This window comes from Amblyomma maculatum, chromosome 1, assembly GCF_055883805.1.
Source record: "Amblyomma maculatum isolate TAMU_Amacu chromosome 1, ASM5588380v1, whole genome shotgun sequence".
Classification (NCBI taxonomy): Eukaryota; Metazoa; Arthropoda; class Arachnida; order Ixodida; family Ixodidae; genus Amblyomma; species Amblyomma maculatum.
Window position 1 is genome coordinate 329760980 of NC_139344.1, and position 22787 is coordinate 329783766.

Consider the following 22787-nt stretch of genomic DNA (forward strand, 5'->3'; position numbering starts at 1 on the left):
AAGGGGAGCCGTAGTGGACGGCTACGGAGTAATTTCGACCACCTGGGGATCTTTTACGTGCGCTGACATCGCACAGCACATGGACGCCACTTCGTTTCGCCTCCATCGAAACGCAGCCGCCGTGGTCGGGTTCGAACCCGGGAACTCCGGACAGTAGTCGGGCGTCTTACCACTGCACCACCCCGGCGGGGCACGGGGATAAACAATGTAGGCGAATTTCGTGTGGGCATGACTCTTGGCGTTGTAAAAGAACTAGTTGGTATATCAGAAAAAGAATGGTATTATAGGATAGAGCGTCAAAGAAAGCTGTGCAAGGGACAAAATGGTTGACGTGGTTTAATTGGATAATTAATTAGAACCAATAACAATGATAAATGGTTCACAGAAAAGGAAAGGCGCAATGTCTGTCACACATTCAGTGGACACCTTACTGCGCCATAAAGAGGAAGAAAGATGTGAGTGAAAGCGGAAAGAGCGAGAGAGGTGCTGTCGTAGAAGGCTTCAAAGTAATTTCGACTACCTGGAGATTAACGTAGGGTGGCTGCTCCAGGGTCTACGTGGCTGGGAATGAATAGGCCCCCGCTGTTTGCGGCGGGGCTCGCCTGTTGTTGTGGCTGTACGAAGAAGGAAAAGAAAATGCACGGGTCTGCTACTGGCTCTGTAGCTGAGCCACCTCCGCTGCATCCCCGATTGTCCCCGATTCACACATCACCTCCATACTCCCTTAAAGGGGTCGGTACTCCGCAGGGTTCTCTCCTCTCCCCTTTCCTGTTCAACGCGACAATGATCTCACTCGCCCGCAAACTTACCACGATACAACACCTCCGGCACACCCTCTATGCCGACGACATAACGTTGTGGACCACCTACGGCAGTGATGGCGACATAGAAGGCACAGTACAAAGCGCCGCCACATTAACACAAGAACACGCACGAAGCATCGGACTCTCATGCTCCCCAGAGAAGTCCGAGCTCCTCATCCTCCGCCCCACCATTCGTAACCCTCCCAGCGCCCCCATAACCGTTGCTTTGGATGATCGCCCCATTACGGAGGTGGACACTCTCCGGGCCCTGGGGCTTCATATCCAAAGCAACGGTAGAAACAGCCTCACAATAAAGGAACTCAAGCGGGTGACAGGTGCGATCTCGCACCTCATCCGCAGAGTTTCGGGCCAACATAGGGGCATGAGGGAGCACGATCTATGTCGTCTCATTCATGCCTTTATCCTCAGCCGATTCTTATACACGCTCCCTTACCTCAGACTTAGAGGTGAAGAGATCTCCACTTTGGACGCGATGCTTCGTACCGCGGTCAAAACCGCCCTCCACCTACCCCTAAACACTTCAACTGAGAAATTACTTCACCTGGGTCTCCACAATATTGTTGGGGAGCTTGTGGAGGCCCACAGACAGACCAAGTATATCCGATTGACACAGACTGGCACCGGACGTCACATCCTCAGAACTCTCGATGTTCACATCCCAGCTAACGACCCCACACTCCTCTCCATCCCACGCCCTATCCACTCTAACCTTCTTGTCAAACCCCTTCCCCGAAACTACTATCCACAACACCACGAGCCCCGCCGCCGAGCACGGTCAAAGGCGCTCCACAAATATTACGGCTCCGAGACGGATGCCGTATGGGTGGACGCCGCATGCTCGGGTGATGAGGCGGCGGCAGCCGCGGTGAACAATACCCTTCTTTCCATTGCAACTCTCCCCCTCCGCTCTGTTACCTCCTCAGAAGTGGCCGAGGAGGCAGCGATCACCCTTGCAATTGCCCACACGGAAGCTAAATATATACTCACTGACTCAAAAACTGCACTACTAAATTTCGCACGTGGGCGAGTTCATTTTTATGCTTTTTGCATACTGACCTCGCCCACTGCCAACCCGCCCCGCCACGTGGAGCTTATCTGGGTGCCTGCGCACTCGGGGAATCCTGGCAACGAGGCCGCCAACAGCTTAGCCCGATGTCTAATACGCTGGGCACGGGCGGTCCCCACGTCGGAGTTCTCCCGGGAGCGCATGCACATGTTTAAAGAGATGACTCAGGCCTACCGGGTCAAGAGACAGATCTACCCCCCACTTCACTCCTCCCTCAGCAATCACCACAAAACACTATGGCGCCGCCTCCAGACGCGAGCCCTCCCATCCCCTTACATTAGGTCCCGTTACTACCCCCTCTCACCGACCCCTCCTGCACCCTTTGCAACCATCCCACTGCCACCCTCGCCCACATTCTATTACAAAGCCCGGCGGATCCCCCCCGCGGGTTAGACCCTGCTACGCTCTAAGGACCCGATCCGGCAAAAGACCGCCACAGACCGAGCTGCCGACGTCATGAACCGTAGGAACATGAACGTTTGAGTGTAGTGGGGCCGTGCGGGGGCCCAGGGGCCTGTGCGCCCCGAACTCCTCTGTTAAAATAAATGTTTTTACTACTACTACTACTCCCCGATTGATTTACAGGAAGGGAAAGGCGCGGTAACTATCTCACTTGTTTTCTGTGGGCGCCTCAACCACGCCGTAAGGGAAGGTGGGAGTTAAAGTGGAAAGGGAGAAAGAGGAGCCGTAGTGGAGGGCTACGGAGTAATTTTGACCACCTGGGGATCTTTAACTGGTGGTCAAAATTACTGATTGCTTTTATAGGAAGGGAAAGGCGCGGTAACTGTCTCACTTGTTGCTGTGGGCACCTCAACCACGCCGTAAGGGAAGGGAGGAAGGTGGGAGTGAAGGTGGAAAGAGAGAAAGAGGAGCCGTAGTGGGGGGCTACGGAGTTATTTCGACCACCTGGGGATCTTTAACGTGGTCGAAATAACTCGTGCGGACACAAGAAAGTAGAGAAGAAAATGAAGAGAGAGAGAAAGACGCGCGCCGCAACAGCCGTCGTCCACCACCTAAGCGGTGGCGGGTGTAAGACGGCCTACAAAATAAGAACTTTTGGTGGCAGGCTAGCCACCGCCGCAAGCGGCGTTGATCTACCAGTCCCACCCCGTAGGGTCAGGAACAGCCACCATCTTTCACCACCTCCCGCCAAGGGGCTCGCCTGCTACTGGTTGTTGTACCTGCTGTAGGCCGTTATTGCACCCGCCGCCGTTCCTGTGGCGGACAACAGCTGTTGCGACGCGCCTCTTCCTTTCTCCTTTTTCCTTTTCTTTATTCTGTATTCTCTCCTCTGTCCGCACGAGGCAGCGGAGGTGGCTCAGCTACAGAGCCTGTAGTATGACCGTGCAATTTCTTTTCCCTGTCCCTACAGTCGCAACAACAACTGACATCGCACAGCACATCAAAACTTAATCAGAGCCAGTTGTGTGGTTTACAGGAAAGGAAAGGCTCAGTATATATCACTCGCGGAAAGGAAACGAGTTGGTACACCAAAAAAAAAAAAAGAAAAAGGAATGGCACCATTGGTTAGAGTATCAAGGAAAGATGTGCAAGTGACAAAATGGTTCGTGTGGGTTAATTAGGCAGTTAAATAGAGGCAATTAAGTGGTTTACAGGAAAGGAAAGGCCCGGTATCTATCACTCGCGGAATTCAGCTGACACATCTCGCGGTAACACAGCAACAGGCTTACGTATTTCTCCTGAGCAGATTCTGCAGTGATCTCGGAAATTATTACTTTACCTACATGGACATACACGCATGCAAATATAAGTATACATACGTACATACAACCATGCGCACGCCCCCCCCCCCCCCCCCGCCACCCCCGCGGTGGCGCGGTGATAATCACACCCGACTACTGCACCGGAGTACCAGGGTTCGTGCCCTACCGCCACTACCGCCGACGGCTGTTTTTATATGGAAGCCAAACGGAGTGGTGTTCATGTGCTGTACGATGACAGCGCACGTTAAGATACTCCACGTGGTCGAAATATCTGGAACACTCCACTGCGACCACACACACACACACACACACACACACACACACACACACACACACACACACACACACACACACACACACACACACACACACACACACACACACACACACACACACACACACGCACACGCACACGCACACACACACACACACACACACGCACACGCACACGCACACGCACACGCACGCACGCACGCACGCACGCACGCACGCACGCACACACACACACACACACACACACACACACACACACACACACACACACACACACACACACACACACACACACACACACACACACACACACACACACACACACACACACACACACACACACACACACACACACACACACACACACACACACACACACACACACACACACACACACACACACACACACACCAAATCCCGGCCTTGATGTCAGTGCACGTTAAAGAACCCCATGTGGCCGAAATTTCCGGAGTCCGCCACTAAGGCGTCTCCCATAGCCTGAGTCGCTTTGGGATGTTAAACCCCAAAAACCAAAAACCGTACATACATACATACATACATACATACATACATACATACATACATACATACATACATACATACATACATACATACATACATACATACATACATACATACATACATACATACATACATACATACATACATACATACATACATACATACATACGTACGTACCTACTGTCGTGAGCCTTACGGATTAAAACAGGCGAGCGCGTGGCAGATATTCCCGTCCAGAACTAGTGGCGAAACGTTACGGCAGACGGTTGGAAACGTAGCAGAGAGAGCGGGGCTGTTCAATCTGCTGGCCGCAACCCGTGCATTAAGAGAAACCTTTGCACCGGCAGCTGAAGATCAGTGCGGCGTCATACTGACGGGAACGATATCTTCTTTCGCTACGCACAAGATCCGCCAGGGAAACCTACTTCTGGCCTGGCATAGCCAAGCTAAGCCACTGCCATTTTTTTTTTCGCAAATCTCTATTGGAAGCTCTGCTATGCACCCGGGATACGACCCGATACATTCCAAAATTATGACGAGTGCGTCATCAAACTTTACTTGATCGCCCCTCCCCCTTTCTGCCTTGCACTTCGAAGCACTAGAGCCTACCCATAGGCCTTCTTTTACAGCCTACATGCATAGTTTCGATGATATAAAGAGAAGTATAAAGAGCCAACGCACTTTAAGGGGCCGTAAAATATGGATCCCTTGAGTGCGCGCCCCGCGGGTGCATTTCAATGAAAACGCGGTACCAGGAGAAGCCTCCACTTCCCGCCATTCCACTGCCCGTTATAGGATAGGACTTCAGGTGGTCCGAATAGAGCCCTGCGCGTGTTCAAGTACGGGTAATCGTTTGCGATAAGAGCTTCTACTAAGCACTTTTTTTTTCGTCTTTGCGCGCAAGAGCTAAGCGGCGAATTCCTCTAACTAGTGTATTAGTTAGTGGAAGTGGCCGCCTAGGCTGCTATGTTTAGACTGCGGGGGTGCTGCGCCTATTTACCGGAGTTAAAAGTTAACCTTTTTTTTTCTTCTGAAATGCAGATTTCTGGGGCGCAAACATGCCCGCCCTTCCCTTCTTCCTTCCTAGGTATTCCTCAGTCTGCACTCGAGGTTACGTTTTCTGCTAAAGAATGGCTTACATTTATTGATTATTTTAATATAAATTAGTTTTATGTTCCATATATAATTTTACTTCATTTGAAAAATTGAATATATACATGATTGATGTTCATGCCTCAGTTGAACTCCATATCTGGGACAAGTCTATGACATATCACCAAGAGAAAAACAGATAATTTTGGGAAGAAAGACGAGTACAGTTGAAATGTGTCCATGCCTTAGATATGAAAAAAAAAAGAAGGAGATATTAGCTGTTTAGGACGTGAAAAGACTACTATAGTTTAAAGTCAACATGGTATGTAAAATAGTAGTACAGAAAAAGGAAAAAAAATTACCGACGATTACGTTACTTCCTAATGCGAAATTTGAGCGCAGCAAATAAGCTGTTTCACCTTTTCGATAGATTGAGGCAAAGAAATCGAGCAACTCGTGTATGCGCTTTCACAGAATATTTTTTTTATTTTTCACACGTATTCCTTTAACAAAGACTCCACTAACAGTTCTTGACAGTCATGAAGGAAGCTTTGTGGTCGGAGAAATAGACTGATATATGTTCGACTTGGTACACCAATGCTTGATTCTCAAAGACGAGATCTATACAAGTGCCTCGCGAGGTTGTCACAGCCGTGGGACGCGTTACGAGCGAGAGGAACGGGATGTTCTCCCGCATAAGTGTGAAGAAATTCCTGTTTGTCTTTATGTCAACATTCGTCTCGCTCATGGCTCAGAAAGAACTGGCAGATAATTTCGCAGTGGCGGACGGCAGCGGCAATTTCGGCTCGGGCGGTGCACATATACAGATCCGCCGCCACCGATCTGGCTCTCTGATTGCCACCGCACAGGGGTTGCAATGGAGGAGGAGCGAAGAAAGGAATTAAGTTCGAGCCGGCGCTTTGACAACCGGAGACTCGCAGGAAGAGGGGGGAGGGGGGCGGCGTGTACACCCAGCGGCAAACGATGGGGGCAGAAGCGCGCGCAGCAAGCGGCCAATGCGATAAAGGGAGGAGGGAAGAGATAGCAGCGACTGACTGATGCTGCTGACGCCGATAGTGAGTCAACCCCAGCTGCGGAGTTGGTTTCAGGGACAACGCCGCCGATGCTGACGCAAACAATATGATACCCTTGCTTCCGCAGCGCCAAGAACCAGGTCTAGCCGTGGGAAGGTGGTCACGTATTCGTCGACGTGCCGGGGCCTACGTGAAATAACCGGCGCGTCGGCAACTGAAGAGCACCCTATCCGCCACACAGGAACAGGGGGGGGGGGGGAGGGGGACCCTCCCCTCCTCTTTTTGCATGGCGGCGACGGTGTTCTATGCAGTCAAGTTATCTTGACTCTCTAGCGGCGTCAGCGGCATCCAGCGGTATCAGTCGGTCGCTGCTAGGGCTGGGGGGATGAAAGGGGGGCGGAGCTGGTTACGAGGCCGACGACGACGCCGACGCGAAACCCAGGAACGGACGCCAAAGAGCTGCGCTCTAAAAAGACGATACAGTATGAAAGCTCCCTTGAATGTTTCTTTTGACGATTCTCTTAGTGCTGATGGCAGTTTTCACCTGTTATGCAATAACTACTACTGATCTAGAATGCTCTAGCTTATTCCAATACCAAAGTTTTCAGAAAAAAAAAAGCGAAGTTTGCTCGGAAAGAACTTTGTAATCTAAATCGCCACTGCACAACGCTGCATCTAAGCTTATATGGATGACATCTGTACTGAAGAGAGTACCATACTAAAATATAAAATCTCTCCGTTCTCTGCACATCCGAGCATATGAAACGAAATCACGATGAGACGAGAAGTTTCGAACACCAAGAAGATACCCATTCTCAGCACAGAAATCTCTGCGGAAAACTGCTCTCAGTTTCCTCTATGCTTTTTTATTTTTTAATGTTTTAGAGATCGGGTCCTGTCAGCATCTAAAGTATGAGTTTGCGGCGCAAGTGTCTGAGCCGTGCTTGTTTTACCACCATCGCGCTCGCCGAAATAATCTCGGTATTTTACGACTTCTGCGGCAGACGTCTGAAGGGTTTTCTGCCTTTCGAAACACGTCACGATGTTCCGTTGTTGGCTGGATGTTTCCAAAATGCGTCGTAGGCAGCCTAAGCGCTCTTGAAATATTAAAACCAGCGCCTGGTAGCAAAATGCGTCTGAAACGTAGAACGTCAGAAAATGGTTACATCTAAGAATTATTTTCAGTGGTTGTATTTCAAGAGTGTCTCGCTTCTTTGCTCTACTGGCGCGTCTGGTAGCCTCGAGGCTCAACTTGAAATTCTCGACCTTAAAGGGGCCGAATGTACGAAACGCGCAGAGGAAATGTGGGAAGACTCTCGGGGAGATAGCATCAAAACCGCGATGGCATTTAGGCTGCCCTTCGCAGTGCGTCGCCGGGAAAGGGCATTGCAAGGCGCTCATGATGAAATCATTTCCAAGTTTTAACGTTTGACGCGGCATAGAAGTTAGCAGACGAATACGTAAAATGCCCGAAATCTCACTTATTTCGTCATCAGCAAACTTCTCCGCACAGCACAAAGCTGTAATGAGGGCTTCAAATATATATATTTTTTTTCGTACGAAGTCAGCAAACGTTAGAACAAAACATTGTAGAGATTCAAATATTCCTGAAACAAGTTTCATGAGCATTAGCCATCGGCTGCAGCCGCAGTCGCTGCTGCCGCTTCGATCTTGGATCGATTTAGCGCTTTGTAAGCTTCTCGGCAATGTGCTAGCCTGGCTTCTCGTTCTTCGATAACCTCGGCAGCTAATTTGGCATGGCTGCGGCTCTGTTTTTAGCGAGATGGCGCACGTGTATGGCGCAGTTACCTAGGTTAAATGAAGCAGCGGCGTAGATGTAACCTCATGAAGACGATGATGTTTACTGCACAGTGTGATATTGTGTTGCAGTTTTATACGAGGCGTGATCTGCTGCTGCGATAGCATAGTGCTCTCATGCCTGGTCACGACGATCAAGACGACGATGTATGCTGCACAGCGCGAGATGACTCTCTCCCAGATGCGCTGCTCGCCAAAGGCATAACCTAACTATAATCCCGTTTTACTCGCGTAACAACGGTTTGAAATCATTCATCTTTCCCCACACAATAGTCGAATGAAATCAGCTGCAAAAACAGCACCATTTCTGCACCAGCATTAACTACGTTTCTTTTAAGCTTAGAACAACGCTATTTTTTTTTTGTATCATTGCTACTTTGTTTTTATGATTTAACCTTGTGTATGACAATTTACCTTTTTTTTTTTGGTGGGTTAAAAGGCTTAGTACATATTTGTTGCTCACTTGAGCCCAGCTGTGCTTTGTGTGCTATTTTGCCTTGTATTGTATAACCAGTGCTTACTGCATTTATTTCTTTACATGTCATTGTTGTGTTTCAACCACGCTTGCACCATCCTGCTAAAATCAGCGTGTGGTGATTCCACAATATTATAGATAAATAAATAAGAATGCGGCGCATGAATACGTGCTGCCTTCTGTGGAATGCATGAGGTACTAGGTCCTGGATAACGCACTATTCTTCACAAATGAACTCAATAGAGCTAACAATCTACAGATAACTTCGTATGCTTAAAGGGCAGCTGCATCACTTGTCGAGAATTCTGCGATATTCAAGGATTCAAATCTTCATAAGCTGTCGGTAATGCTTGCAAAGAGTTTTTGCGCTATCGTTAAACTAATGACGCAATCGACGAATAAAATTCGAGCTTCTCCTTACAGCACGGAAGGACTGCGTAGAAGCTCGCTGATGACGTCACGGACGGTAATATTTATTCTTTTCGTTACCTTGGCCCACATCCTGCGGTGCCTTTTCTGATGCTACCAAACAATGTTTCTAGGCCTTCACTTTTGGTAGCCTTGTTTTTACTTCTTCAAACCAAGCCGTTTTATGCGGGAACATATCGATACCTTCAATGACGTCATCATGTGCCCCCACGCGTAGTTGTGCGGTGCGGAGTAGCCTGACAGCCGAAGCGGTTTTAATCGCTATTTGCGTCATTGTTTGAAATGCTAGCGCGAAGATATTTCGCATGCTTAACCTGGAAGTTGTAATCATTCGATTCTTCGAAATTCATCAAAATCTACTACCGGTACAGTTTCCCTTTAAAATAAAAACCAATGCTTACGAACTCTTGAATCTTGTCTAATTTTAAAGAATTAAATGCTTCAACTTCCCTCACGGAGCTGCCTAGTGTGACCTGTTTTTACTTTGGTAAATGCGAACGTAAATGCACACGTGCTGGTGCCTTTGCATGTTTCCCAGAGTGTGCACGGGAGGGATACGCAAAACTGCAAGCAAAGTATACGGGCACGAAATATCTTCAGCCCAAACGACAGAAACAACTCCGCAGCCTTCTTGGGCTGGCGTCGTACTTGCGATGTTTTATCCGAAACTTTGCTTCTATTGCGGTCCCTTTACACAATCTCCTGAAGTCTGACGCGCTTTCATTATGGTCAAATGTGTGTGAACAGGCCTTCCAATCTCTCAAGCAAGCACTCGCTTCAACTACTGTGCTTCGACATTTTGATGAGACAGCTCTCACCATTCTTATACTGACTGAAGAACAGGTTGTGGCATACGCTAGCTGTTCTCTCACAGCAGCTGAGCGTAACTACAGCACTACGGAGCAAGAATGCCTTGCCGTTGTTTTTTGTTTTCGCTAACTTGCCTTAAGGCATACTATATAAAGTCGTGTAATTCGTTTTCTGCCAGAAACTGGAGAAGGCTTTCGCTTTTAGTGTTCTCTGTTTACCACATCGAAAAATTCTTCTCCCTCGTCGCCGACAGTCCCACTTCCTGGAGAATCCGTGTCCCTGAAGCCCTCGTCCCTGCACAAGTCCACGGCATGTGACTAACATCAACCTATGCAGCCGATGTAGAGTGTAGAACATTTCGGGCAGGTGGTCGGTCCTATGTTTTGGGAGTCCCATCGACACTTGACCGACATGGTAAGGGCCGCCCCAGCCCTTATCCTTTAAGGGATACCACCTTCAGTCTACTTAAGTTATTAGGGAGGAGGTAAGTACACGATGGGATAAGGACATGTGTACTTTTCCAGAGGATGGGGACAACGGAGCTGTCATCAAAAGGTAGCTTGATGGGAGTGCAATAATGCTTAGAACATGGTTTGTGGGGCTGTCAACTTTTCTCTGCTCAGCGTTCTCAACATTATCTTGCATCCAGTGTATCTGGAAGCATATCTCTGTTTCCTTATGAAGTGCATGGATCTCCTGGGTTATACGTAGTGTATTTTTCACTCTTTTCGGCTGTCTTATGGCGGCTAAGCAGTCTGTATAGATGTGGGCTTGTGATATGGACTCTTTATTTATGGCCTTCACTGCAATGCGGATTGCATAAAGTTTCATCACAAGCGAGTCCGGATGTTCTGTTTCGTATTCATTATGTATACGCTTAGGTCTTCGTGAGTCGGGCTGGTAGCTGCTGTTCTGCCGCCATTTTATATAATCGACGCGTCTGTATATGCAATACAGGTTCCTGGCAGTACATCAACCAGAGGGCGAGATGTTGGCGTATCTTTACGACGTAGCATAGTCGTTTTGTTCGTCGTAATAGTGGTGCACTCCCATGGAGGGGTGTTAGCCATTGTCGGTGTTTGCCTTGTCACCGCATTGGCCAAGGATGCCATGAGTATAACATATTTTCGTTTTATATTTCTTTTTGCCTCTCGCTGTTCTATGAGCTCTTTCAGTGTATTGAGCTGCGCATATTGCTGAAGAATATGAATGGGGGTACGTTTCGGTAAGGCAGTTATTGTCCGCATTGCGTTCCTATTTATTGTTCTCAGCTCTGCCCACTGTCGCCTCGTGAATATTTGGAACTGGCCTGCTGTTTGGGCTCTCCAAAAATTTCGACCTTGTTTGTATGGTCGTCACTTCAGAATCGTTGCTGACCATCATGTGCTCTGTTGGCTGTCGTCGTTAAAGAACTTATGAGGTCGGCTCGGCTGCTCGATGCTACGTCTACAAGAGTATACCTTCTCCCTCATTTACAAATCCGGCAGAAAACAAGTTGATGCTGACGTCCTCTTTCCCGCTGCCTTTTACTACAACCAACTCCCATGCGTCCTCTGAACTTTGCCCCCTCACGACAGCCCTCTGATAATCTAGGTGTTGCACCCATGACGTGTCTTCGATGGATATCAACAATGACTTCCCGGCTTTGCAGCAGGCGGACCCTTACTGCAGCACAATCATCGCTCGCCTCCGCGGCTTCCAACAGTAGCTTGCATCGTCGGCTCCGCCTTTTCCGGATTCAACACGGAATGCTCTACCGCTCTGTTTACCACCCGACTGGTCATCGGTGGGTTCCCATTGTCCCTCGCTCTCTCCATCATTGAATGCTGGAGGCTTACCACGACGATGCCACTGCCGGTCATTTAGGCCACTACAAGACGTACGACCGTACTAAAAGCCGCTGCTTTTGGCGCGGGCTTTATATCAGCGTTGCCAAATATATACCATACTGCGCGTCTTGGCAGCATCGTAAGCAGTAAACATTTCTTCCTGCTGGCCCCCTGCAACCTCTTCCTTGTCCATCCGTGCCTTTTGATCCTGGTGCCATTGAATTATTCGGCCCCCAACATCTCCCGCCCGCCGGTTACAATTGGGTTGTAACCTCCATCTTACGCGGTACGTTGAAACAGCCCCTCTTCGCTCCGGTGCCGCTTATTAAGTTGCCGTGTTTTCTCTGCCGGCGATCGTCTTGCTCCATGGTGCTCCTCGTATACCCTGATCAGCGGCCGTGGGAAGACATTTCTTTCCCAAATCGTGGCGGAAGTACTCGCGCCGCCAAAAATGTCCACAAGACGTCTTGCAGCTATCATCAAATGACCTTGTCGAGCGCTTTCACTGCACCTTGTCCGACATGATTTCTATATACGTCAGCCCTGAACATAAGAACTGGGGCACCGTTTTGCTTTTTGTTACCTATGCGTACAATTCCACTGTTCAGTGCACCACTGGCTACAGCCCATTCTTCTTAGTTTATGGCCGTCAACCCGCAACACTATTCGACACTGCCTTCTTCTCTGCTCCTGCCTCCCCATCTGTATCTTTGGGCCGTCAATTTGCTACACGTATGGGCCATTGCCGACAAATTGCTTGCCGGAACACTAAAGCCTCCCAGTAAGAACAGAAACACCGTTATGACCAGCACCACCGCATTGTCGCCTTTTCACCAGGTGATGAATTTCTACTCTCGATCTCGATGCCAGTCCGCACTCCTGGATTGTGCGAGAAGTTTCTCCGCCACTATTTCGGTCCGTGTTCCAGCACACATCTCCCGTGAATTACCGCGTTGTCCTATCGCATACCTTCATCGATAGGCATGAAGCCGTTCACCCGCCAACCCGCTTCTATATGAACAGCGACCAGGGTGGCCGCTTCCTTGCCGGAGGGATTTCTGTGAGCGCGGTGGCCGAACTTTCACCTCTTTCACCTTTACATGTGCATCATCGTCATCATTCAACGGTGTTTGTAAGATCACGCACAGAGGTTTGCATACAAGCTGGAATAAAGACGTTTGTTAGAGTGGTGGCTCACAATATTCTTTTCGTGACGTTTGGACGCTATAGCTCACCACAGTAAAAATAGGAAAGACTGCTGAAAATTTTTGGCCAGGCATACTTAACACATATTGAGTTCTCACAGGCTTTTTCACATTTGTGGCAGCTTTAAGCGAAATCGAGATTCTCTTTTTGATTTCGTGGCGCATTGCTTTTGTTGAGGCTCACGTGTTTGTTGAGATCCTAGAAGAACGCAACTTCTTTTCAAATCATGAAACGTCTGCCGAATTCAAGCTGAATTTTGTGAACAAATTTGAGTCATATGTTCATTGTTATTTTTTTTTTACAATTTACTTCACCTCATATAGTTCCCAAAATTGACATGAAAGTATTAAATAAATAGGTAAATACACAAATAAAGAGATTAATAAACAGCCCGGATGCGTACGTTTTGAAACTGTTCTTGGCACTCTTAAGTGGTACCTGCTATGTGTGTGGCACTATGCACAGTACAGTAATTCTTTTAATACAAGCCGTGTTCATATCAGGTCGATGAATCGCACAATCATGCTGCCCGTGAAGCTCATTTAAGCCGTTATTTTTCCGATCGTCTCCAGTTCACGTGTAACCTATAGGGAGACCCTTCTTTAATATCAATCAATCAATCAATCAATCAATCAATCAATCAATCAATCAATCAATCAATCAATCAATCAATCAATCAATCAATCAATCAATCAATCAATCAATCAATCAATCAATCAATCAATCAATCAATCAATCAATCAATCAATCAATCAATCAATCAATCAAAGAAGTTAATAGTGCAGTGTCCGACGCAGTGTGTTTAATAACTTTGCCAAAACAGTGTGAAGGTGGTGGTAGTAAAAATGTTTTAATGAAAACGTTTAGGAGGTTGTAGCGGCGGTAGGAGTCCTCAGTCCGGAATATCACTGGCGTAGGCTGCTGTCCCCTCCTGCGTTGGTTATTAATAATGATAGTCTCAATTCGCTGGCATGCCCCCACTATATGGTACAGGTCCGCCTTCTCCCCGCATAATTTGCATTGTGAGTCAAATGACTCTGGATCTATTGCGTGTAGTCTTCGTGGGTAGTTAAAAGTGTTGGTCTGTAGCTTGCGGAGGTGTACTTCTTCCCCTTTGTCGAGTGACTTTGCCGGTGGAGGGTAGATTTGGCGAGATAACTTTACGTGGTGAAGTATTTAAGTATTTAAGTATTGAAGTATGAAGTATTTTAGCGTAAGTTAGCAATGGGGTAGGAGGTTCTATGAGATCCGTATTGGGTGCCTGGGGGAGAAATGCTCGGGCTAAGATGTGTGCGCTCTCGTTCCCTGGAATGCCCTGGTGACCTGGTACCCATACTGTTTATGCGTGGGTTGGTAGCCACGGGTGTAACTATTTTGCAGGATTTTAGTTGCTAGCGGTGCAATCCCGCCCCTGACGTAATTGCGATATGCTGTCTGTGAACCTGTAAGAATGTATTCTGAGGTAGTGTGTGTTCCAGCTAAGGCAATCGCCACTTCTTCCGCAGCCAGTGTGTCTTCGCTGGGCAATATTAGTCCGTCCAGTGTTTGATTTTGGTGTACTAGCGCAACGGCCGCCATTCCCCGTTCAGGACCCGTAGCATCGATATAGAACACGCCCTCGCACCCGCCGTAATGCCTTTTTATAGCTTCCGCTCGTTTGAAGAACTGGCTGCTTGAAAATACTAGAGAAAACGTTCTATGGGCTACACTGCTGTATTCAAGGGGCGGAAGTTTGTAAATTGTAGAGGCAGGAATGTTTTGCCAAAACATTTCTTTGGAGTCAGTGCCGGATAACAGTAAAGTATCTACAGAATGGAGTAGCTGCCTTTGACCACATCTTTGTAAAGGCAGTACTGCCATTTGCATATGTGAAACTTGATAGGTTTATGGAGCAAATATTAATCGCATGTTTTCGCGATGCAAATATTTATTATACATAGCATGATGATTGGCCTATGTAAACATGGCTGCCTTCATTTAGTCACGCTTGCGGAAGGAAGCAGAACACAAATTGAGTCAAAGAGTGGTAAACCGCACTTAAATCTCTAGAGCCTATCAAGGAATGATCTCTTAATCACACTGCAGTTTGCTACTATTTCACAGCTTCAATTTTCGCTATACGTTTTATTTTGCAGTCCAAGATGCACTGTAACAGGACATATATTTTATGGACATAAAGTTCTGCATGCTTTTTTTTGTGCTATAATTGAAGGAATGATTACAAGGATCTGCGAAGTGGAAGGTCTTGCACTGATTTATTTGGACTTGCACTCAACGTTAAGTAATATATGACTACTAAGGAGTTTTGCCTCTATTTATTATAAGACAGCTGTTGTATGAAGAGTATCTCTTACTACGCGTTTTGCAGCTAATCATCACCACAACCTAACTGAATGTAGTTTTTTTTTAGCTTTTTATTCAGCACATTGACTCTCACTTGAGATTTATTTGCGATTCACAGCTGGTAATAAATATATTGAATTACAGCTGCTTGTTTATGAGACGTACTGTACCTAGAAGACTTGAAAAATTTAATAAACTATGAAATTGAAACGTGTCTTGTTTATTTCGAGAGCACTACTCCACGATGTGCTAAATCCGGACTCAGGTTATGTGTCCCTATTCTCGATGGGAAAAAATTATCAGCCTATCATTGTAACTGCGTAACAACAGTCAAAGGGAAAAAAAATACAGGTATTTCTAGTGGGAAGCGAGTATGATTCCTCGCAGCTATAAGCACTGCCGATCGAAATGCGTTCTTATTGTGCGCTTGGAGAAGAACGCATAATAAAACTGCGCGTTTAAATGCCACTCTCTCGCGCTGTGCATTGCCCGTAGTCATCTTCATCATCATCCATCAGTACGGGATGAATCCGAACACATCGCTATCGCATCGCCCTCTTAAGGTGCATTAAAGTGAAAATCTTTTTGACTAATATTCTTTACGAACCTCTAAAATGAAGTCGGAAAGTTCTTTAATGTAAATAGATATTCAAGATTTGGATGCTTTTGCAAGATAACCTTGGTTGGCGAAGTCAAACCGCCCGTAATATTTGCCCAACGAAATCTTGCAAGCATTTTTAGTTTCTGCTTCAGTGCATGCGGTGTACCGTTGAAGCATGCGGCTAAAAGAATTTTATTCCAATCTTTTTCGCATGTTCCGAAGAACCGCATGTTTTTCCTCCTCCATACTCTAAGAAAAACCCCACTACCGCAGCCTGCTTCTAGATGGAAATTTAGTGGTTGCTCGTCGCTCGCTTCCGTAAACATTTCGGAGAAGTTCCACTTTATAGCGCTGGTCTAAGAGTTTCGAGAGTTTCATCTTGACGACAAAGCTGTTGACAAATACCTGCCATCTCCACGCTCCCGTCATGACGTTACGAATTCGAGAAGGGGTGCAGTACGTTTGCTCGTTCGCGTGTTCAGAGAAGCACTCTAATGTACTCGCCGCTGTTTCACCCAGCGCCGCCTGCCACGATTACGGGCGAGTTTCGCACTAGTCATTCGATGCAAATGAATGATTTATGAGTCAGGAGCCTACCGAAGGGGGTGCTATAATGGAATGAGTTCCACTAAATAGACTTGCGGCTTCTCGTGAAATGTTGCGGACGAGTCTAATGCGTATTTAATGAAACCACCTGACTACTCGCTGGCGGGAACGCTGCTGCGACCCGGAAGGTTTTCATTGCCTGGCGTAGGTTTACGGAAGTAAGTTCTGAACATAGGTGGCGAATTGAACCCTTTTGACGACGTACAGGGCATACAAGTACCTTGCATTTCTCGCGATTCTTTGCACGTCTCCCTCTCTGCGACTAACGGAAGGCTTGTGCAATTAGCCTTTGCAGGGTGTTCCACGTCCATCGCTATAGCCGTAGGCGGCATTGATGAACACACCCATGACCAGGCTGTATTGAACAAGTCTCCTTCAGTAGATTTCTTCCGAAGTTTTCAAAATAAACCTCTGAGAAATATGTCATTATAAAAACTTCGCTTTATCCCACCATTTCCCACCACTAATTCGGGGTACACATTCCGCCCTAATATCGCATAACATCCTTTGGAGAAATGTCTCTCTTATTTGCTATTACTGGGAAGGGAACTTCATCTCTAACAAGCCAAGGGATGCTGACAGGGCGAACTCTTGAATTACAAGAGACACAATCCACCTCGAGCTGAAAATAAGGTGGTACCGTAGAACAAAATCTGCCAGCTACACGTATATTAATAAACTTAGGTCAACTCGTGCCACAAAACTGCGTGAAAGCAGAAAACGTTACTTTAGTGAAACTATAGGGCTTCATGTAACAAAATACAAAGCTGTTAAGGCAGCTTTTTCTTTTTTTCTTCAAAGACGATCCCAAGCTGGAAAAAAAGAAAAAGGACAGCTTTGATCATTCGCCTGTCACCGACAGAAAACTAGATTGCGAATGCTTATATCTATACTTTCAACGCGTATTATCTTACAAGCGGCGAAATAATTTCGTTTCATTTATTTTATGCTCTTCATTCACTGAAATTATCGAAACTATTCAAGCTATATAGTACCATTCAAGTTACTTTCAACATAACAAGCGAAGGAAGTATAAACCCGGTTATGTGTCTTGTTCCTAAAAAAAAAAAAAAAAAAAAAAAGAACAAGGTCTAGATTAAAATCCATCTTCGTTTGTCTGAAGAAATGCGAAAGCTCTAGCACCACATTTAGTAATACTGTGTGAGCAAGCCAGACTGCGGGGCCGTACCCGATCACTGGAAAGTCTCAAGGGTTGCTCCGAAATTGAAGAGGGATTGCCCATCACAGGCCCATCTCAACAACCTGAAGAAATAGACAGCGCAAACAGAGACGACGACGAGGAAGTACACGACACAAGTGCTGTATATTTTTTCAAGATGAACTTAACTCAACTAGCCCAACTTATACTGCAACAAATTTCAACAACTATTTGCAAACTACAAATACTGGTCAAATTTTGCTCTAACCGAGATAAATAATCTCCAACGCTCAAAACAGATTGTCGACTACGTAGTAACAGTAAAGGAAACTTCCAAACTCACGTCGTTGGAAACCAAGTTGACTTAGTTTTACTCGATAACTCGAAGGCCTTTGGTGAAGCGCGTCGTGATAATTTGATCCCAAAAAATACATATGTTTAGTGTGTTCAGTAAAATAACCTTCTTTGATAAACCGCAAACGGTTTGTTACTCTTGATGGTGAGAACTGTTGTTCATCAAAGGGTCATTCTGGCTTCCTCAAGAGTTGGTTGTAGGGCTTACACTGTTTGTTATTTAGATTATTGACTTTGTGTATATGCACTGAAACTCGCAGTTTCAGTTGAATTCACTATGATTTTATTTATTTATTTATTTATTTATTTATTTATTTATTTATTTATTTATTTATTTATTATTTATTTATTTATTTATTTATTTATTTATTTATTTATTTATTTATTTATTTATTTATTTATTTATTTATTTATTTATTTATTTATTTATTTATTTATTTATTTATTCTGCAGCCCTGCTGGGCTAATGCAGGAGTGGGTGTAAAAGGAAACAAGGAACAGAGCAGTGGTAAATAGCAGAGACAATGAGAGCAAAATGACCAAACGTAAAAAAGGCAAATTTAAAAAAAAAAATGTCTACACGAAGAAGACGAGTATGACCAGGCAATGGATTCTAGCATTCGATTACACGTGGAAAGAAATTGTATTTAAAATTGTCTATGTGGGTAAAATAAGGCGTTATGTTTAGGCTGTGGTAATTTCTTGTTTTAGATGGTATCGCAGGAATTATGTAATGGTTTGAAGAGGCCCGACAAAAGGAGCTAATAATGGAATACATAAAGTTTAAAGAATCAGTCATTCGGAGAACCAAGACAATTTTAAGTCTAGCGATTAAAAAATTGTGGCGGGCGAAAAAGCCTTGTCGAACCTGTAGCATCTTCCTTGTAGACTTTCTTCTAGACTGCCTCGATTTGGTTAATTTCACGTGGTGTATGCGAGTTCTAGATAGGGGAAGCGAGTTCAAATAGTGGACGCATTATTGATTTATACATTAACAGTGTCGTGTCCCTAGGAGCTGCCGTTATGGTTTCTCATTTCGTCTAGTCTGAAAAACAACTTGATCAGATTCAACGCTTAGCATCTAGCGTCGGTTATAATCGATACAGGCGCCGGGATTCACATTTCTCTTTGCTTATTCCTTCTGGTCTTGATTCACTAGGCTAGAAGAAATGAGAAACCAAGCTCGACCAGCAATTATCAGTTTTTATATATTCTTGAACTTAGTATTAATTCTAAACGCTACCGAAGAACTGTTTAAATGAAATGACTCTCAACAATAATGAGAAATAAAAAACTTTTAGGTAGAATCACAAATAAAATTAGTAAATTTAAATCTAAATATTCAACCATATGGTCGGAGAGGTGAATGAATATACATCTTAGGCTTGAAGATTACTTCTGAACTGAAATGGACGTAGCATATTGAGATTATATGCTGTAACACGTAAAAACATTGCGTTTCTAATGCATCGCAAGGTCATGTGCCCAAGGTCATTAAAATGTTTAGGCATGCACGACCTATGTGAGACCCACACTTCAATATTTCTGTGCGGCATAGTACCCACAAAAGAAGAGTGACATTCAGAAACAACTTGAGAAGACTAAACTCTTAGCAGCTTGTTTCAGTTATAATCGATACAGGCGCCGGGATTCAGCTTTCTTTATGCTTCTTCTCTCTGGCCTTTATCCACTAGACCAGACGAAATGCGAAACCAAGCCCAACTAGCATTTTTTAATCGTTGCATATTTTCGAACTTGCTATTAATTCTAAACACTAAAAAAAAAAATCAAGGGCCTCTTACTATAAGCACTGTCTTAACTATCTCTAGTATCTGCGCAAAGTAATATGTAAATACTTTCTTTTTTTCTCGCCGACAACTGCTGATTAGAATGCCTTACCCATTATCTCTCCGTTTTTATTGCCCCTCGATAGAAGTATGACATGTTCCAGTCTGTGTTGCGTTTTCATTCTATCATCAACACGCCATTGCATCACGTATTCTTTTTTTGTTTTGTGAATTGCGCAGCATTTATTGTAGTAACCTCTCCTACTTGGGCACGGTATGCATGATGTATTTATTGAATAAGTAAACGAACATTGAACGAACAAACAAACAAACAAACAAACAAACAAACAAACAAACAAACAAACAAACAAACAAACAAACAAACAAACAAACAAACAAACAAACAAACAAACAAACAAACAAACAAACAAACAAACAAACAAACACACACACAAACAAACACTAACGAAATTCCGGCCCTATCTCTACGGTCGCCAGTTCGACGTCGTCACGGACCATCACGCGCTATGCTGGCTGTCCTCTCTTAAAGACCTGGCCGGCCGTCTCGGTCGATGGTCTTCCCACCTTCAGGAGTTAGACATTCGCTTCATTTATCGCCCTGGCCGTAAACAAATGGGCACCGACGCTTTATCTTGCTCTCCCCTGTCCAGCGACACTGCTTGCTCCTCAGCAGCAGATCTCGTCCACTTAGCGCTTGTCATCACTGATATGCCAGCGGAGCAGCGGAAAGACCCGTGGCTTGCGTCCCTCATTGACGTTATATCCATATCTCCAAAAGTTGCGGCTTCTCGGGCTTTACGCCGTCAAGCACCACATTTTATCGTCCGGGATGGCCTCCTGTACCCCCGAAACTACGTACCTGATGGTCGACGATGACTTCTCTTCCTTCCCCGCCATTAGAGATCTGAAATGTTGCACCTCCTTCCACACTGAGCTTCAGTGTGCCAGCCCTGGTGTAGTGAGAAAATTTCAAAGAATTTATCAAACGTACTATTGGCGCGGCATGTAAGGATACATCCGTAAATACATACCTTCTTGCATCGCCTATCAGCGGCGCAAGTTCTCTGCTCCCCCGTGTGATGGCCCCCTTGCAATCATTGCCGTGTCTGGCATGTCCTTTCGATCGCATTAGCGTTGACCTCTACGGGCCACTTCCATGCACGGTCTCTGAGGACCGCTGGATAATTGTTGGCATCGACCACCTCATCCAGTATGTCGAGACAGCCGTCTTACCCATCGCTACTGCCTGCGACGTAGCTTTGTTCTTGCTGCATCATTTTGTTCTTCACCACGGCGCGCCGCGGGAGCTGCTAAGGGACAGAGGCTGAGGTTTCCTTTCCAACGTCATTGAAGCGCTGCTTGCCGAATATCGCATTATATATCTGACCACCATAGCATTCCACCTTCAAACTAAAGGGCCGATATAGCATTTTAATCGTACCCTTGGATACATGCTGACGATGTACGTCGCAGCCGATGAGACCAACTGGGACACTGTCCTTCCTTTTATAATGTATTCGTACAACACCGCCACACAGTCGACCACTGGCTTCAGCCCTTTCTTCCTGCTTTACGAATGTGACGTCTCCTCCACGATGGACACCAACTTACCTTATAATAGTCCAGAAGCCTCCGAGTTGACTCCTCTCTAAAAAAATCCAAGCATGCGGAGGAATGGCGCCAGTTGGCCTGTTCTTTTACCTCAGCGTCCCAAGCTCTCCGAAAATATCGCCACGATGAAGATCAACCACAGCATGGTTTTCTCATCGGATCACTCGTCTGGGTCTGGGTTCCTGGAACACCAGCAGGATTGTCGCTCAAATTTCGCCCCGAATAACACGGCCCTTATCGTATCGTCCAGTAAACGTCTCTTGCAAATTGCATAGCCGAGCCGCTCACCCCATTTTCGGACTTGTGTCATCGCGGCCGAGAAACTGTGCATGTCATCCGTCTCAAGACATACTATGACCCGCTCCTCTTGACCTCGCCGTAGGCCGCCAGGGTTGTTCCTCTTCGCTTCTGGGGTAATTGTAGTTAACCATGACGACCCCATCGCGGGAATAGGACAAAGAGGATGACAGAGTGTCGTCGCGCTGCTCGAGATCGCTTGGAGGATTAGACTGGCCGTCTTGTGTGTTGCTGGCTGTGCCCGCCGTTCAGTTTACGGAGAACCCCAGTCCCCGCTCTACCTGTGCATAAACAAAGACAGACTTGTTGTTGAGCCAGCCGATAGGGTAGCGTGAATAAAACCCATTACATTCAGGTAAATTCGTCAGACTGCTTTTATATGGGATAGGCGCGGAAGAGATATTTGGCAGCCAGGCTCATGGGAAACGTGATGTTCTAGGACTGAATTTTGTTGTCCCATTTTGAACTCCGTGCATATGTTGTAGCAGTCGGTCAAACCGTCTCATTTGCGCAAAAACAAACAAGGATAAAAAACACATGTATGGTTCCGGAGGGAAGAGGAGAGAGTGTCTTTAAAGGGCGCATTCAATGGTCCAAGTAAGGCCAAGTAAAAAGGACGCTTAATACATCCGAGCTAGCACCTCTGCCCGATACGGGCACTATCTGAAGGTCGGAAGATGCATAGTTTTCTTGCTCAAAACACTGATAAATGTTTCAGTTAAAGCCCTGATAGTCATTGCACTGCTTCCTATGTTCCATTTCTGTTGCGAACCCGCAGCACCGGCAGAGAGCCTCCTTCTCGCAGACAAATATGCTTCATTACCTTTCTTTTGCCTTTGTGTGATGCAGAACTTGTTCCGCGTAACGCACTCATCAATTCTCCTAGTTTCTAGTCCTCTGTTCTGT